This window comes from Citrus sinensis, chromosome 6 (genome assembly GCF_022201045.2).
Source record: "Citrus sinensis cultivar Valencia sweet orange chromosome 6, DVS_A1.0, whole genome shotgun sequence".
In the NCBI taxonomy this organism is placed as follows: domain Eukaryota; kingdom Viridiplantae; phylum Streptophyta; class Magnoliopsida; order Sapindales; family Rutaceae; genus Citrus; species Citrus sinensis.
Window position 1 is genome coordinate 13,296,832 of NC_068561.1, and position 11,998 is coordinate 13,308,829.

The window sequence follows — 11,998 nt, forward strand, 5'->3', positions numbered from 1 at the left end:
TCTTCCTCTCTCTATTTTCTTCTTCTTCTTCACTGTGCTTTTTTTTTAAAGCAACAGTATGCTTTCTGTCTATTACCCAAAAAAAAATAAAAAGTTCGCTTTCTCCAATTAGTCTTAATTGATGCTAATGTTGAAACATTGATTTGATTTTTAATGAATGAATATTTATTAAAACTGAATAATTTTTTGGTTAGATTGGATTTAGGATTTTAGAGGAATCTTCAGGATTTAAGAGATAAGATCATAGGTGTGAAAAGCGTAAATAACATATGAGAAATTATTAGTCATCTACAAAAAAAAGACCCTATTATCAAAGATATAAGAATAAAATTTCACTTAGAAATTTATTGATATAATTTATGATAATCATTTAAATTTACGTACTTAATTGTGTTTTTTTATTGGTGTTACCCTATATATAAATTTTATAACTATAACTTATTAACTTGATTTGTGTTAGATAATTTAGATATCATATCTCACATAATAGTAATAGATTTTGAAACATTTATATTAAAACAAAATTAACAACATTGCAAATTTAAAAGAGAGTTAAAAAGTGATTTTTAATTAAAATATGTTACTCAAGTGAAATAATTTCAAACTATAAGAATGATTATAGTTATTTTACAAACTTTTATACCTCCTAAGTAGTTACTAATTAGAATAATTATTGAATAATTTATATTTTTCTTTAATGTAATTATTGTGTACCATTGAGTAAATCTAAAAATAAGCATTTATTACATTATTGATGCCATAATAAAATTACAGCATCATAGAATAACCCTAAAAACAATGATATTTCAACTAGTCATCTTCCATATTAAAAATTCCGGTGCATACAAAAATCCTATCCCTTCCTAGGTCATATTAATAGAGTAGTGGTTGATGTATTTAAAGGATAAAATTAAGAAAAATTTGTGTGAGACAGTCTCACCACATGAGATAGTCTAAACTTAGCCGTGTGATAGGGGTGGTACTACGAAGAGACAAGCATGGTTGTGGGCTAGCCCTACAAGAAAAATAAAAAAATTAATATGTAATATTTTAAATTAAATAATAACATAGTTAAAAAAGTTTTTCAAGTTAATTACACTTATAAAAAATAAAATACATAAAGTAAGGTCTCCTTACTTTAATATGATGTGAGATTAGCTAACAAACAAAAACATATATATAAATTTCAAAATACCACATGAGAAATACATTGCATTGAAATATATATTTTACTTGTGTTTTAGTTTATTCATTATTTTAATAAGGGAAATTATCATTGCACCACCTCTGTTTTGTCTTATGTTCATCCAACCACCACAAAATTCTAACATGTTCTCTGCACCACATTTCTTTTTAAATTTGTATCAATTAACCACTTTTACACTAACACCATTAAATAATTTAAACAAAATAATAATTTTACCCCTAAATAAATTAAAATACCATTTTATTTATAAAAAATTTAAAAAAAGTATAATTATAAAATACCCTAAATTTAATAAAAAAATAAATCTCAAAATTAAAATTTTTATTTTTTAATAAAATATTTTAATTAAAAAAATATAATTATAAAGATAATTGCAAAATTTTTGGATATAATAAAAATCTCCTAAATTATTAAAATTTTGGAATTTATTTTTTAATAAATAAATTCAGTTATTTTTATTAAAATTTTACAAAATCTAAATTTAATAAAAATTAGTTGAGCAACTCTATTTGAGATTTATTTTTTTATTAAAATTAGGGGCATTTTATAATTATAATTTTTGTATTTTTCAAAACTTTTATAAGATAAAATGGTCTTTTTAATTTATTTAAGGGTAAAATTATCATTTCGTTTAAATTACTTAACGGTGTTAGTACAAAAGTAGCTAATTGATACAAATTTGAAAAAAAAGGTGGTGCAGAGAACATGTTAGAATTTTGTGGTGGTTGGATGAACATAAGGTAAAACAGAGGTGGTGTAATGATAATTTCTCTTTTAATAATTGAAGAGATCACTTATATATATAGAGAGAGAGAGTTAGTGGTCTATGTTTGATGCTTGTCTTCTCTCTTACATTCTCAATTTGGTGGTTCTCTCTTTCTAAATCCTTGAACTCTCAATTCCTAGTTCTCACTTTTTCAAGTTTGCAAGTTTTTACTCATTTCACTCTTATGGAAGAGGCCCACCTCAAACAGAAGTCCAAAGATGACAAAATCAGGACCTACATCTGCATTGATATTCTTAGATCTACATTTGAATCTGCAAAAAATATATGAGGATTTGGATGTCAGTAATATTTATATAGATTGCGAGTGAATATTTTAGATATCCAATTCGCATAAATTGAAATTCAATAAGGGAAAATATCCACCGTCCACCTATTTTTTACACCTTTTTAAAAAATACACAATTTCTTCATTTTTTGGCTGGAATCCACCTAAAGTTATATTTTGTTTCACTTTTCCACTTCCGTTTGGAATCTGTTAAGAAAACTAATAGAAACTTAAAAAAATGACCATTTTACCCCCAAAACGAAAATTACAATTTCACCCTAAAAAATGCCAAAAATAATAAGATTTAATTATGAATATAATTATTGGTACGTTAATGAAGTACAAAAAAATCTTAACTACTAGAGATTATAACTCAATGAATAATAAAACTCTACTTATCTTAAATTCAATTGATGGTTTGCGAGATTGAGCTATTTTTAATACTACTGTTATAATTTAGCATTCTAATTACATAAATATTTATTAAAAAAACCTGCATTTGATGGTTGTGGAATTAATTTCTTTATTGACCAGTGGAGAAAATAATTAGATTTATGTAATTTCTTTATTAATCTAATTATTTTTGGTAATTTTTAAGGTGAAATTGTAATTTTCATTTTGGGGGTAAAATTGTCATTTTTTAAAGTTTCCATTAGTTTTCTTAACGGATTTCAAACGGAAGTGGAAAAGTGAAACAAAATGTAACTTTAGGTGGATTCCAGTAAAAAAATGAAGGAATTGTGTATTTTTTAAAAATGTGTAAAAAACAGGTGGACGGTGGATATTTTCCCATTCAATAATTTAAAATTTAATAGTTTACATAATAATATCAAATAAAATCCAACCATAATTCAACAATTAACAATTCAAAATTTAGAATGATATATAACACTATAAATCTACAAATAAAAATACCACAACATAAATCAAACAATAAGAATAATATAAATCCAAATCTAACACTACCACAAATTCATATAAAATAACGCGGATCGCTATATACTTTTAATTTAATTTAAATTATTTATTTTTTAATTAATCCTTTTTTATTTAATTTATATATTTTTATTTAATTTTAACTTATAAAAATTTAATTTAAAAAATAATACGAATCTACGTATTTAATTTTTTAGATGCATTTACATCCAAATTCAAATTCAGGTCCACATATATTCTTAGGTAGTTGAAGCCGGGAGACGGTAAGACGGACATTTTTCACAAGGTCGTCAGAGCTACGCAAACCAAGATCATATTGTTGAGGGTTTACAATACCAGGGGTAGAAGCTGGAAGACCATAAAGCTCAAAGTCAATCGGCTGTCTCCTTTTTTTCAGCTTGGTGGGATATAATAATAATAATAATAATAATAATAATTCTCCAATGAGCTAGTTGGCTATGTTTGATTCTTGTCTTTTCTCCTAAAATTTCAATTTGATGATTCTCTCTTTCTAAATCCTTAAACTCTTAATTCCCAATTCTCACTTTTTTCAACTTTAATCTTTAAGAATGTTGGTTTATTGTTTAGCTTCGTTATTTAAATTTCAATTGATAGTTTAAATTATTTTATGGTGTATGTAATTAATTATGATGAATTCTGCCTTATTTTTTTTTAATTTTCAGTGTAATTAATTGGAATCTAAACTTTATATACAATAATTCTGCATCAATAAAAAAAAAATAGAATTAATACAATAATTCTGTATTTTCTTAATTTTTTTACTTGTTTTTCGAAATACTTTATTGTTCATCAGGGTAGGCATTTGATTCGGTTTGGACTGTAGAACTGAATGGTCCAAAAACTCTGAACTGATTGGTTTGCTATTTTGCACTGAACCAAAAAAGTCGATCGGATAAATGTTAAAATTTAAAATATATATATATATATATATATATATATATATATATATATATAGACACACACAGACACACAGACACATATACAATATTACTTAATTCTTCTAAAATAATTTTATATTATCAGTTTTTGTATCAAGCAAGAATGGTTAGTGGTTCCAATTGAATTGGATTGAAATTTTTTTGAATTGGATTGAAAAAAAATGATGATATTTCAGTTCAATTTTAAAATTCAGTTCACATTCGGTTCTAATTATCAAAATCGAATTGATTTTGGTTTGGATTGGTTTTACACCATAACCAGACCAAATTAAATAGTGCCCAACTCTACTTTATTGTATTAATAAATGCTTATTTAAATTAAAATTGTATATTATTTTGTTAGTAATAAATTCTTTGATTGCTGTAGATTAATTGATTTGTTCAGCCAGTGCCTTGTAACACACTTTTCAAAAATAATTCTGCATTAGAACCCATTATAATAGGGATCAAGATTCTCTCCTGATCCGATCATATCTTGAATAAATAATTTAATTGCTGATTGATAGTTAATAAATAAAAAAATAAAATAATTAAATATTACCCATACACTATCACTAAAAGACACATGACAGAAGATCTTTAAAAACTTAGTAGAGCTCAGATTAGGAGACGATCCTATTTCTTACGATGAACCCCTAATGAGTTGAGTCACGCAAAATTTCTCATGTGTTTTTCAGCTGCATTGGTGCATCCCACAATATTGTTGTTATATTTTCTCAAGTTTTGAGTAACTTCTTTAAGCTATATAATGAAAAGTAATAGTCCAATGTAATGAAATACTTGAAATCGATAACAAAAATTTTGAGGAGTGTAAGTAAAAACTTAATGCGAATTATTAATGATCTCAACAACCTCAATCTAATTCACTTTCAAATTTATACACACAAAGTTCATGTCTTTTTTACTTCTAAATTTGGACAAAAATATTTTTGACCAAACATGCTGCTTTTGTTCAGGTTCACATTGCTTACCAAAGGCGATATAATATCTACAGGTTAGGAGAAAGACTTACGTATGCCCAATAAATCACTCGATAGACTGTTGTGATCTATTTGACCAATCAAATTCTGCTAAACGACGGTGCATGCGATTACATTGTAGAACTTATAATTAAAAAAAAATTAAATTTTTGTTTTTGAATAGTTATAGTTTAAAAAATACAACAATAAAATATTTAGTAAATATTAATTATCGTACCTTAAAAATTAAGTTGATTTAATTTTATATTTATATGATAAAAAATTTATTATATCCTTCTTAATTTTATCAAAATTATTATTTAAAAATTATTTTTATTATATATAATTAATTTTTATTTAATGATTATAATTTTTTTTATATTAACAGTATTTTAAAAAAAACAACAACTCAATATTAAAATGTAGCTTTAACAATTTTGTGACCGAAAATTGAAATGTCGTTTAATTTTCCCCGTAACATCAACATTAAAGTGGTGTGACCCACCGAATTAAATAAGCAAAATTTCTATGGCCCGCAATTCTACCAATTCTCCCCTTGATCATGGAAGTTCTTTCGGATTTGGGCTGACTTGACATCAGACTTTCCACACGTCTTTCTTTAATAGCTCCTAATGAAGGGAGCAGGAGTCTGGATGGCCTCGTGCCCCATACTCCAAAACAATTTTTAACAACTTCAATTAAAATTTCTTCGAGGACAATATAATAAATTAATTAAATGGTTAGCAATGAGATAAGAGGAAAGAAGATAAGTAGACAGGCGAACTACTTAAGGATTATATAATTGTTGGGGCACACGGTCCCATTTAAATATTTCAATTATCTAAACCGTTTCTGATAATTTTGACATAAATTATATGCTAATCCCCTAAAATAGAACAAATCACTCTTTTAAACTAAAACTCATTAATTTAGGCAATTCTTTTAGGATTTGGATTCATTGCTTGATACATGTTGTTAATATGGTTCATAAATATGTTACATGCATCTATTAATGTGGCTCACATTCATGAATTGACATTAATTAAGATTACTTATAGTTTTTTTAGGAAAATTCTATGATGCCTTAATTAAATTTACGGCATTGATGCCGTAATTATTATGGACCGTTAGATTAAATCAACGGTTCATAATAATTATAAAATAATAAAAAATTTTAATTAAATTATATCTAGCCGGTTAAGTACTTTTTAGAAACAAAATTTAACCGGTATAACTTTAACGGAAAAAAAGAGGATTTATGTTTTAAAGAAATAAAAAAAAATATATAAAGGGAAAACTTCCATTCATATCTTTTCGTTAATCCCTAATTAACGAATTCCAAAAGAAACCCACTGCCGCGTTAACTTCTGTTCGGGTGCACCGGTGATATGTCTACAGATTGCAGCCATTCTTGAGTTGATTTTTTGTCTTGTTCGAATTGATGAGTCTCTACCGTCGCTGCCTCTATCTTGGTTTGACCGTCGTCACCTCTGCAAGGTAAGTTTAATCCTCTGTTCGAATTGCTAAGCATTTTAGTTTTCTTTCATGGTCATAATTTGTTCACGGCATTGAATCTAAGAATTAAGAACTCGCTGCAAAGTGTTTGGGTTTGCATAGTTTTCTTTCATGGTCATAATTTTTGCATTTGTTCATGAAATTAAGAAGTTCTTGTGCAAAGTGTTTGGGTTTGCATAGTTTTCTTTCGTGGTCATAATTTCCGCATTTGTTCACGAAATTAAGAAGTTCCTGTGCAAAGTGTTTGGGTTTGCTGGCTAACACAATTTTGTTTTCCTCCAATACTCTTTTCCTGCCAATCATTGCTTTGGAAGTTGCTTGAAGCGAAAACAGAGGTGAAAAAGAAGCGAAAAAGAAGAAGCCCTACAACGATGTCCTTGAGGAGAACCGAGCTAAGTTCTTGTTCATGAAGCGGTTTTGGGTCGATGATAACGACCCAGCGTCGACAATTGATACCGTAATCAGCATCGACGATTGATAACCATATAATCCTCTGATCATAAGTCGTTGCTACTGCCCTTAATCTTGTTGAGGGGAAGAGAACCACGGCAAATCACTAATAAAAATAAGGCAAGTTGCAGGCCACTGATTCTCATCTACCACATTCGCATTGTCGGCAAATCATGTGTTTTCTTTTGAGAAATCCATTCTCAACAAAACATGGCCCAAGAAACATTTAATGGAACGAGTCGGAAGAATGAAGAATGCATACATAATTGTCAACATCAAAAGGAATTATCACTTGTTCGAAAAGATATTGCCCGTATGGCATTGGAGCTTGATGGTTTAATCATTCAATGGGTAACTTGATGCAACAAATGCAACAAGTAATGGAAACCCTTAAAGAGAACTTAAACTAAAAGCAAGTTGAGCAGCAAAAGAAGAATAATGGCACTGCTGTTGGAATTACTTCTCCTTCCCGAAAGCAACAAAAGTACGACGAATCAAGCCATGAAATTTTAAATTTTGACGAGTTAATGAAGAGAGCCAAAGAAAGGGCAGATGGAGATGATATTCCTAAGAAGAAATTACTGGATGAGGAGAATGTTGAAGAGAAACATGATGAGCGAATTTTGTTGAGTGAGTCAGACCTAAATGAGGGAAAGCGTTAGCAAATTTTTTATAATGCAGCTACACATGTATTTAAGTGTTAAGTAAATTGATATAAATAAAACTCGTAAATTGACATTAAGTGTGAAGTAAAATAAAAAATATGTAAACCACACATAAAACTAGTAAATTGATGGAAAATAGAGTAAATTAATGTTGGAGTTGTAAATTGCAAGAAGAACTTGTAAACAAAACAAAAACATAGACAAATGACATAAAACTTATAAATTGACATTAAGTGTGAAATTAAACAAAAAATTTGTAAACGACACATAAAACTAGTAAGTTGATGGAAAAAATGGTAAATTAATGTTGAGTTGTAAACTACAAGAAGAACCTGTAAAAAAAATAAAAACTTAGAAAAATGACATAGAACTTTTAAATTGGCATTAAGTGTGAAATTAAACAAAAAATTTATAAACCACACATAAAACTAGTAAATTGATGGAAAATGGGGTAAATTAATGTTGGAGTTGTAAATTGCAAGAAGAACTTGTAAATAAAACAAAAACTTAGAAAAATGACATAAAATTTGTAAATTAGCATTAAGTGTGAAATGAAACAAAACATTTGTAAACGACACATAAAACTAATAAATTGATGGAAAAATAGGTAAATTAATGATGAACTTGCAAATTAGAAGAAAAAAGTGTAAATAAAACAAAAACTTAGAAAAATGACATAAAACCTGTAAATTGACATTAAGTGTGAAATAAAATAAAAAATTTATAAACCACACAAAAAATTAGTAAATTCATTGGAAAATGGGTAAATTAATGTTGGAGTTGTAAATTGCAGGAAGAACTTGTAAGGAAAACAAAAACTTAGAAAAATGACATAGAATAGAACTTATAAATTGACATTAAGTGTGAAATGAAACAAAAAATATGTAAATCACACATAAAACTAGTAAATTGATGAAAAAATGGGTAAAATAATGTTGGAGTTGTAAATTGCAAGAAAAATTTGTAAACAAAACAAAAACTTAGAAAAATGACATAGAACTTGTAAATTATCATGAAGTGTGAAATGAAATAAAAAATGTGTAAGCAACACATAAAACTAGTAAATTGTTGGAAAAATGGGTAAATTAATGTTGGAGTTGTAAATTGTAAGAAAAACTTGTAAACAAAATAAAAACTTAAAAGAATGACATAGACCTTGTAAATTGACATTAAGTGTGAAATAAAACAAAAAATTTGTAAATCACACATAAAACTAGAAAATTGATGGGAAAATGGGTAAATTAATGTTGGAGTTGTAAATTGTAAGAAGAACTTGTAAATAAAACAAAAATTTAGAAAATGACATAGAACTTACAAATTGACATTAAGTGTAAAATGAAACAAAAAATACATAAATCACACCAAAAACTAGTAAATTAATAGAAAAAAGAGTAAATTAATGATGGAATTATAAATTGTAAGAAGAACTTGTAAACAAAACAAAACTTAGAAAAATGAATTAGAACTTGTAAATTGACATTAAGTATGAAATGAAAAAAAAAATGTGTAAACCACACATAAAACTAGTAAATTGATGGAAAATAAGGTAAATTAATGTTGGAGTTGTAAATTGTAAAAAGAACTTGTTAGCAAAACAAAAACTTAGAAAATGACATAGAACTTGTAAATTGACATTAAGTGTGTTTGTAAACCATAAATAAAACTAGTAAATTGATGGAAAAATGGTTAAATTAACGTTGGAGTTGTAAAGAGCAAGAAGAACTTGTAAACAAATAAAAAACTTAGAAAAATGATATAAAACTTATAAATTGACATTAAGTACAAAATGAAATAAAAAATGTGTAAATCATACATAAAACTAGTAAATTGATGGAAAATTAAATAAATTAATGTTGGAGTTGTAAATTGTAAGAAGAACTTGTAAACAAAACAAAAACTTAGAAAAATGACATAGAATTTGTAAATTGACATTAAGTGTGAAATGAAACAAAAAATATGTAAACCACACATAAAACTAGTAAATTGATGGAAAATTGGTATTAACGATGGAACTGTAAATTGCAAGAAGAGCTTGTAAACAAATCAAAAACTTAGAAAAATGACATAGAAGTTGTAAATTGACATTAAGTGTGAAATGAAATAAAAAATGTATAAACCACACATAAAACTAGTAAATTGATGGAAAATGAGGTAAATTAATATTGGAGTTGTAAATTATAAGATGAGCTTGTAAGCAAAACAAAAACTTAGAAAAATGACATAGAACTTGTAAATTGACATTAAGTGTGAAATGAAAAAAATAATTTGTAAACCGCACATAAATCTAGTAAATTGATGAAAAATGGGGTAAATTAACGTTGGAGTTGTAAATTATAAGATGAACTTGTAAGCAAAATAAAAACTTAAAAAAATGACATAGACTTTGTAAATTGACATTACGTGTGAAATAAAACAAAAAATTTGTAAATCATATATAAATCTAGTAAATTGATGGAAAATGGATAAATTAATGTTGGAGTTGTAAATTGCAAGAAGAACTTGTAAACAAAACAAAAACTTAGAAAAATGACATGGAACTTGTAAATTGACATTAAGTGTAAAATAAAACAAAAAAAATTATAAATCACACATAAAATTTGTAAATTGATGGAAAAATAGGTAAATTAACGTTGGAGTTGTAAATTACAAAAAAAACTTGTAAACAAATAAAAAATTTGAAAAATGACATAGAACTTGTAAATTGATGTTAAGTGTAAAATGAAATAAAAAATGTGTAAACCACATATAAAACTACTAAATTACTGAAAAAATGGGTAAATTAATGTTGGAGTTGTAAATTGCAAGAAAAAACTTGTAACAAAATAAAAACTTAGAAAAATGACATAGAACTTGTAAATTGACATTAAGTGTGAAATTAAATAAAAAATTTATAAACCACATATAAAACTAGAAAACTGATGGAAAAATGGATAAATTAATGTTGGAGTTGTAAATTGTAAGAAGAACTTATAAATAAAATAAAAACTTCGAAAAATGACATAGAACTTGCAATTTGACATTAAGTGTAAAATGAAACAAAAAATGTATAAACCACACCTAAAACTAGTAAATTAATGGAAAAAAGGTAAATTAATGATGGAGTTGTAAATTGCAAGAAAAACTTATAAACAAAACAAAAATTTAGAAAAATAAATTAGAACTTGTAAATTGACATTAAGTGTGAAATGAAACAAAAAAAATGTAACCACACATAAACCTAGTAAATTGATGGAAAATATGGTAAATTAATGTTGGAGTTATAAATTACAAGAAAAACTTGCAAGCAAAACAAAAACTTAGAAAAATGACATAGAAGTTGTAAATTGACATTAAGTATGAAGTGAAACAAAAAATTCTTAAACTACATATAAAACTAGTAAATTGATAAAAAAAATGGGTAAATTAGCGTTGGAGTTTTAAATTACAAAAAGAACTAGTAAACAAATAAAAAAACTTAGAAAAATGACATAGAACTTGTAAATTGACATTAAATATGAAATGAAACAAATAATTTGTAAATAACACATAAAACTAGTAAATTAATGAAAAAAAAGGGGTATATTGATGATGTAGTTGTAAATTGCAGGGAAAACTTGTAAACAAAACAAAAACTTAGAAAAATGACGTAGAACTTTAAATTGACATTAAGTGTGAAATGAAACAAAAAATTTTTAAACCACATATAAAATTAATAAATTGATGGAAAATGGGTAAATTAATGTTGGAATTATAAATTACAAGAAAAACTTGTAAACAAATAAAAAATTTAGAAAAATGACATAGAACTTATAAATTGACATTAAGTGTGAAATGAAACAAAAAATGTGTAAACCACATATAAAACTAGTAAATTGATGAAAATTGCGTAAATTAATGTTGGAGTTGTAAATTGCAAGAAGAACTTGTAAGCAAAACAAAAACTTAGAAAAATGACATAGAACTTGTAAATTAACATTAAGTGTGAAATAAAATAAAAAAATTTGTAAAGCACACATAAATCTAGTAAATTAATGGAAAAATAGATAAATTAATGTTGGAGTTGTAAATTACAAGAAGAACTTGTAAACAAAATAAAAACTTAGAAAAATGAGATACTTTCTATCTGATAAATCCATCAAAGCATAATTATACGATTTGCATAAAGTTATTGATATATTTTTATATCATGTTCTAATAATCCCTTTCGTAATATCATCACATTTTTTAAAGAAGCCACAACATTTTAAATATATGATGATATTTGTATAGACTATTT